This window comes from Pleurodeles waltl, chromosome 12 (genome assembly GCF_031143425.1).
Source record: "Pleurodeles waltl isolate 20211129_DDA chromosome 12, aPleWal1.hap1.20221129, whole genome shotgun sequence".
NCBI lineage: Eukaryota > Metazoa > Chordata > Amphibia > Caudata > Salamandridae > Pleurodeles > Pleurodeles waltl.
The window spans coordinates 111,900,903-111,908,693 of record NC_090451.1 but is presented as its reverse complement, the minus strand read 5'-3'; the positions used below and the strand labels follow the sequence as shown (position 1 = coordinate 111,908,693).

General features: G+C 44.6%; 1 non-coding gene across 1 annotated transcript; it reads right to left on the bottom strand.

Moving 5' to 3' along the window:
• Window positions 1-3,567: 3,567 nt before the first annotated feature.
• TRNAH-GUG (transfer RNA histidin (anticodon GUG)) lies at window positions 3,568-3,639 on the bottom strand. The gene has a single exon. It is a non-coding gene; the product is annotated as a tRNA-His (tRNA).
• Between the last annotated feature and the right edge of the window lie 4,152 nt (window positions 3,640-7,791).

The following is a 7,791-nucleotide window of genomic DNA, read 5'->3' as shown; positions in this document are numbered from 1 at the left end:
GGGTGCAACGGAGTAGAGTGGCATAGAGTTGAGTGGTGTACAGTGGCGTAGAGTAGAATGGGATAAAATAAAGTGGCGTACAGTAGACTGGAGTAGAGTAGCATAGAGTGGAGAGGCATAGAGTGGAGAGGAGTAAAGTAGAGTGGAATTGTGTAGAGTAGAGTTCAGTTGAGTATTCTAGAGTGATGTAGAGCAGAGTGGCATAGAGTCACATAAAGTGGCATTCTATGAAGTAGGGTGGCGTAGAGAGGAATGAAGGGAAGTGGCATAGAGTAGAGTGGAGTGGAGTAGAGGGGCATAGCAGAGAGTGACAGGGTGGAGTGGCATAGAATGGAGTAGCATAAAGTGGAGTGAAGTGGCGTATAGTGGAGTGGCATAGATTAGAGTGGCATAGAGTGGAGTGATAGAGTGGAACAATGTAGATTAGAGTGGAGTAGAACTGAGTAGAGTGGAGTGGTATAGAGTTGCACAGTGTAGAGTACAGTGGCACTGAGGGGAGTAGAGTATAGTCATGCAGAGGAATACAGTGTGAGAAAGTAACTAAAGTGTCAATAGAGACGGCGTTTAGGGTGAAAAATAAGCTGTATGCTTGTCATGAATGTTGGAAAGCACATTGCACATCCAAGAATGATACGAAAACACTTTTAAAATATAAAAAATAGCGTACTGTAGAAAGACGAAAAGAACACATGTACTTGGTCCATCCTCCATGGAGGAATGAACACAAGAAAGGAAGATTCAGTCTATGGGAGCTAAGCAATCGAAATATTGCAAATGTGAGTGACATAGAAAACAATTAATGGTAAGTAAGCTATGGGCGTGTGGTAAGCCCACTGAATTCTAAACAATATGTCTCACAGCACATTCACTGTGTACGCAAGACATAAAAAGGTGTGACTAAGAGAATTCTGAGATTTAGAGCTTGACAGCAATTCACAACCCAACCAAATTGAGCCCTATATAATAATTTACAACAGAGCCAAAGTACACCTTTTATACCCCCAATGGTGGAGGTAAGATATTCAGCAGACACGTGGTCTCCCAGTGCTAAAGGATTTTGGCTAGATATGAAGTGGGCGAAGTGCCCTGAAAACATTATAAAAGTAGGACACGTGCTATAAGCAGACATCACTTCCTTGGCAAGGCAGAAGAAAGGGCACTTCAGAGGGAAGAAATGAGAGGGCTGAGGAACAGACAGATAGCTCCCCTATGGGCAGAGGTGGCGGGAGCATGGAACACTCCTGACATGACTATGATGACGATGCAGATGGGCCTCTTAACTTGCGGAGTTAGGAGCACGACAAACACACCTCTCCTAGACCTCCCTGGAAGATCATACACTGGGGAGGGTTCCCCTGGGTCCCTTCCCCCCCCCCCGGCTGGGCCCCATACAGCTGTAGACACACTCACACGATGCGTAGTTAGGTCTCGGTTTCTGGGCAAGTTGTTTGGCCTGCTTGTTATTTGTTGTAATAAGAGATGATGAGTACCTGACGTGCCAGAGCTGGAAATGGTGGGAACCGAGCACCCTGCTCCATGGGCATACAGCACTGAACCGGAGACCCACATAAGGCCCACACTACAGATCACAAGCCTGCTTACAGATTTATGCAAGGAACAGCCCTCAGCGTGGTGGTAACATAATATAATAGCAGTAATGGGTAACTGTTCAAAAGTTGTCATGGAAAGGAGATTCATACAGCTCTGCAACCTGTTAGAATCCTGTGAATAATATGTACCATCTGAAATACCAATAAATAAAAAAAATTAAAAATCTGCTGCACAACTTAGGGTAAGGCTGGTGTTGTAGTGGTAGATCTGAGGCCCTAGGAGAGCTGGAGACCCCACAGAGCTACAGCAGCTCAGAAGTCCACTTGGGCTTCATCAGGGACCCGTTTTGTGACTTGAAAACCCATTAATGCAACAATAAAGGGGTGAAGTAAATGTCATCAACATTGCATAAACTGGTGTTCTTTGCAGTTTTTTTTTATAAATAACAGCGCCTGGAAGCCCTTCTGACTGTGAAGGTTTGTTTAACAAATAGTGTTGTAACAACATAAAAGAGGGGGAACTGTAAGACAGTTGCACAGATAGAAGGACGGATAGAAGGTTAAACAGATCGTCATAAATAAGCCACATGCACCGATGCATCTGTACAGGTTTGTAGACAGAAAGGCAGGTATGTAGCTGTTAGTAAATCATGGATGAGATATAATCAGCTTCACAGAAACCGCTGTAAATCACACGAGCCTGCTTTAGAAAGAACCACGCCACAAAGACCTTGGTAGTCAGCATGTAGGCTTTAAAGTGTTAACATAAACAGAGATGGGCAGAAATAGGCAGTAAGGCAGATACCCAGATTGAAATAGAAAGGTAAATAGAAAGCACATGTAGTAATAGACGTGGACCGATAAGTATATAGAGAAGCAGCTGTTGGTACGAAAATGGGATCACATATGATCAACTTTGTGTGGACTGTCAGGATTTGAAAACGGTTGCTTCATACCAAAAAAAAACATAGCGCCAAGATGTCCTCCTCAATGTCCCTATGAGCGTTATAGTGTTAACAAAGCATACAGCCAGGCATCAACACTCTGTTAGACAGGTTCACAGTCACGCACAGGTAGGTGAGCAGAAAGATAAGCAGGCACACAGGCAAAAAGATGGATGGACAGATGAATGGATCAATGGATGGACAGACCTCTCTGTTAAACATGAGTCAAATGTAGGGATGGGCGTAACCAGTGTAACTCACTGCAGTGTAATTACGCGAAATTACAGCAACATTATGCAAGGTTGTACAGAATTACACAAGGCTATGTTCCTGGTGCAAAATACACGCTCAGATCCGAAAGGAACCTGATATACACTTTGCATAAGAAAATCGCTCTAAATGCAACAAAACTGGCACAACAGCCGCTGCTCGCGCTCTTTTCCTCCGCTCTTGGGTAGATGTCTTTCCCCACATTACTCCAAATTCCACAAAGGAGCGTAATTGTGTAATTCACGATTCGACCACGACTAATAAACTTGGCTTAAGTTTTAAAACTTTCCCTCTAGCTGCCCGATGATCTGTCGGGTGCGGGATGATGAAGCCAAACGCTGATTGGGTGAGTGCGCCTCTCAGTGTCCTTCTCCGTCGCCTCTTTCTTTCAGACCCTTGGGAGCTCAGTCTTACTTTCTATACAAATATTTATTTTTAGACCTTTTTTCTTCGCGGCCTGAATTGCTGCAAAAACTGATATTTGACTAGCAGGATCCCTTTCAACATTGAAAGCTACTCCGCGTCAGTACAGGAGCCTCGGCGCTGCAGGTACAGGAGACACAGACATCCATCCCTCTTGCTGACCGGGTGCCGTGAAACCAAACTGTAGCTTATACATTTCACATCAGGACCGCCACAAACGTAAAAGCGCAGAAAGGTGAAATAAATAATAACATTGTTAACGCGTTCTTCAAAGACATTTAATTTCACCGTTGAAATTAGGTTCAAGCTCTTAACTCATGTAAATATTAAGAAGTGAGAATAAAAATGCTGCCCAACTGCCGTGACATTTCCACCTGCAATGCCGTGACTCGGATTCGAACCGAGGTTGCTGCGGCCACAACGCAGAGTACTAACCACTATACGATCACGGCGAGCTACTTGGGCTCTGAAAAGACTACCCTGGTGTGGCTCTGATAGGCTTAAAACAGGTCACAGTGTCCGTGGAGTGGATAGATTTAGCGTTTGTTTAAAACCCATCTTTTCAAGTTAGATCAGGGTCTTTTCTTTGAGTAGCAGATCACAGCAAATATTTACCTCTCTGCTTCCAGTGACAAGACTCCCCATAAACCAAGAAGCCCAGACTTCTTAACAAGATCCACCACTCTGCCCTGCAAGTCTCAAGTGTTCTATGAGTGCTGGGGTTGGGGAAGTGAACACTGCAAAAACTTAATCCACGGCTGACCAAACTCCTCCAGGCCAGGAGGGGTTCGGAACAGGCCCCCACATATTGTTGTTTTTTTCTTTTCTGGGTGTCTCTTCAGACACATTCAGCTGCTTGGTGCATACTGCTTTAGAGTTGCATTGTGTGGAATGAAGTGGCGTAAACTTGACTAGCAAACAATGGAGTGGTGATGAATGGAGGGTCATAGAAGGGAGTAGATTGAAGTGCAAAGAGTAGAGTGACGTAATGTGTCATAGAATACAGTGGAATATAATGAAGTGGTGTGCCTTGGCATGGCGTTGAATAGCATTGTGAGGAATGGAGTGGCATAGAGCAGAGTGGGGTAGAGAGGAGTGAGGTTGCATAGAATGGCATAGAGTAGCATAGAGTAAAGTAGTGTGGTGTAGAGTGGCATAGTGTGGTGTAGAGTGAAGTGGCATGGAATGGCATAGAGTCAGAGAACAGTGTGTCATGGAGAGGGGTGGCAAAGAATTAGGAGGAGTGGAGTCGGACTGCATGAAGTAGAGTGTTGTGGAGTTGAGTAGCATACAGTCGCGTTGCATGGAGTGACACTGTGGTGTAGAGAGGAGCAGAGAAAAAAGTGGCATAGAGTAGAAAGGCCTACAGGAGAGTAGTGTAGAGTGGCACAGCATAGAGTAGTGTGCAGTAGAGTGGCATAGAGTAGAGCGCATGTAGTGCCATTGAGTGATATTGTATGAGATGGAGTGGAGTGGAGTACAGTGAAGTGGCATGGAATGAAGTAGTATAGAGTAGAGTGGGAGAGAGTAAAGTGGAGTGGCATAGAGTGAACTAGAGTAGAGCGTAGTGGGATAGACTGGAGTAGCATGGAGTGGAATGGAGAGGCACAGAGTAGGGTAGAGTGCAAAAGTGTGGAATGTCATGGAGTTGAGTGGAGTGGCATAGAGTAGAGTGGCATTCTGTGGGGTGGATTAGAGTGGCATGGAGTGGCATATAGTAGAGTGGAATAGAGCTTAGTGGTGGAGAGTACAGTGGCTTAGAGTGGAGTATAGTAGCATGGAGTAGAGTAGCGTAGAGTAGAGAGGGGTGCAACGGAGTAGAGTGGCATAGAGTTGAGTGGTGTACAGTGGCGTAGAGTAGAATGGGATAAAATAAAGTGGCGTACAGTAGACTGGAGTAGAGAAGCATAGAGTGGAGAGGCATAGAGTGGAGAGGAGTAAAGTAGAGTGGAATTGTATAGAGTAGAGTTCAGTTGAGTATTCTAGAGTGATGTAGAGCAGAGTGGCATAGAGTCACATAAAGTGGCATTCTATGAAGTAGGGTGGCGTAGAGAGGAATGAAGGGAAGTGGCATAGAGTAGAGTGGAGTGGAGTGGAGTAGAGGGGCATAGCAGAGAGTGACAGGGTGGAGTGGCATAGAATGGAGTAGCATAAAGTGGAGTGAAGTGGCGTATAGGGGAGTGGCATAGATTAGAGTGGCATAGAGTGGAGTGATAGAGTGGAACAATGTAGATTAGAGTGGAGTAGAACTGAGTAGAGTGGAGTGGTATAGAGTTGCACAGTGTAGAGTACAGTGGCACTGAGGGGAGTAGAGTATAGTCATGTAGAGGAATACAGTGTGAGAAAGTAACTAAAGTGTCAATAGAGACGGCGTTTAGGGTGAAAAATAAGCTGTATGCTTGTCATGAATGTTGGAAAGCACATTGCACATCCAAGAATGATACGAAAACACTTTTAAAATATAAAAAATAGCGTACTGTAGAAAGACGAAAAGAACACATGTACTTGGTCCATCCTCCATGGAGGAATGAACACAAGAAAGGAAGATTCAGTCTATGGGAGCTAAGCAATCGAAATATTGCAAATGTGAGTGACATAGAAAACAATTAATGGTAAGTAAGCTATGGGCGTGTGGTAAGCCCACTGAATTCTAAACAATATGTCTCACAGCACATTCACTGTGTACGCAAGACATAAAAAGGTGTGACTAAGAGAATTCTGAGATTTAGAGCTTGACAGCAATTCACAACCCAACCAAACTGAGCCCTATATAATAATTTACAACAGAGCCAAAGTACACCTTTTATACCCCCAATGGTGGAGGTAAGATATTCAGCAGATACGTGGTCTCCCAGTGCTAAAGGATTTTGGCTAGATATGAAGTGGGCGAAGTGCCCTGAAAACATTATAAAAGTAGGACACGTGCTATAAGCAGACATCACTTCCTTGGCAAGGCAGAAGAAAGGGCACTTCAGAGGGAAGAAATGAGAGGGCTGAGGAACAGACAGATAGCTCCCCTATGGGCAGAGGTGGCGGGAGCATGGAACACTCCTGACATGACTATGATGACGATGCAGATGGGCCTCTTAACTTGCGGAGTTAGGAGCACGACAAACACACCTCTCCTAGACCTCCCTGGAAGATCATACACTGGGGAGGGTTCCCCTGGGTCCCTTCCCCCCCCCGGCTGGGCCCCATACAGCTGTAGACACACTCACACGATGCGTAGTTAGGTCTCGGTTCTGGGCAAGTTGTTTGGCTTGCTTGTTATTTGTTGTAATAAGAGATGATGAGTACCTGACGTGCCAGAGCTGGAAATGGTGGCAACCGACCACCCTGCTCCATGGGCATACAGCGCTGAACCGGAGACCCACAGGAGGCCCACACCACAGATCACAAGCCTGCTTACAGATTTATGCAAGGAACAGCCCTCAGCGTGGTGGTAACATAATATAATAGCAGTAATGGGTAACTGTTCAAAAGTTGTCATGGAAAGGAGATTCATACAGCTCTGCAACCTATTACAATCCTGTGAATAATATGTACCATCTGAAATACCAATAAATAAAAAAAATTAAAAATCTGCTGCACAACTTAGGGTAAGGCTGGTGTTGTAGTGGTAGATCTGAGGCCCTAGGAGAGCTGGAGACCCCACAGAGCTACAGCAGCTCAGAAGTCCACTTAGGCTTCATCAGGGACCCGTTTTGTGACTTGAAAACCCATTAATGCAACAATAAAGGGGTGAAGTAAATGTCATCAACATTGCATAAACTGGTGTTCTTTGCAGTTTTTTTAATAAATAACAGCGCCTGGAAGCCCTTTTGACTATGAAGGTTTGTTTAACAAATAGTGTTGTAACAACATAAAAGAGCCAGAACTGTAAGACAGTTGCACAGATAGAAGGACGGATAGAAGGTTAAACAGATCGTCATAAATAAGCCACATGCACCGATGCATCTGTAGAGGTTTGTAGACAGAAAGGCAGGTATGTAGCTGTTAGTAAATCATGGATGAGATATAATCAGCTTCACAGAAACCGCTGTAAATCACACGCGCCTGCTTTAGAAATAACCACGCCACAAAGACCTTGGTAGTCAGCATGTAGGCTTTAAAGAGTTAACATAAACAGAGATGGGCAGAAATAGGCAGTAAGGCAGATACCCAGATTGAAATAGAAAGTAAATAGAAAGCACATGTAGTAATAGACGTGGACCGATAAGTATATAGAGAAGCAGCTGTTGGTACGAAAATGGGATCACATATGATCAACTTTGTGTGGACTGTCAGGATTTGAAAACGGTTGCTTCATACCAAAAAAAAACATAGCGCCAAGATGTCCTCCTCAATGTCCCTATGAGCGTTATAGTGTTAACAAAGCATACAGCCAGGCATCAACACTCTGTTAGACAGGTTCACAGTCACGCACAGGTAGGTGGGCAGATAGATAAGCAGGCACAGAGGCAAAAAGATGGATGGACAGATGAATGGATCAATAGATGGACGGACCTCTCTGTTAAACATTAGTCAAATGTAGGGATGGGCGTAACCAGTGTAACTCACTGCAGTGTAATTACGCGAAATTACAGCAACATTATGCAAGGTTG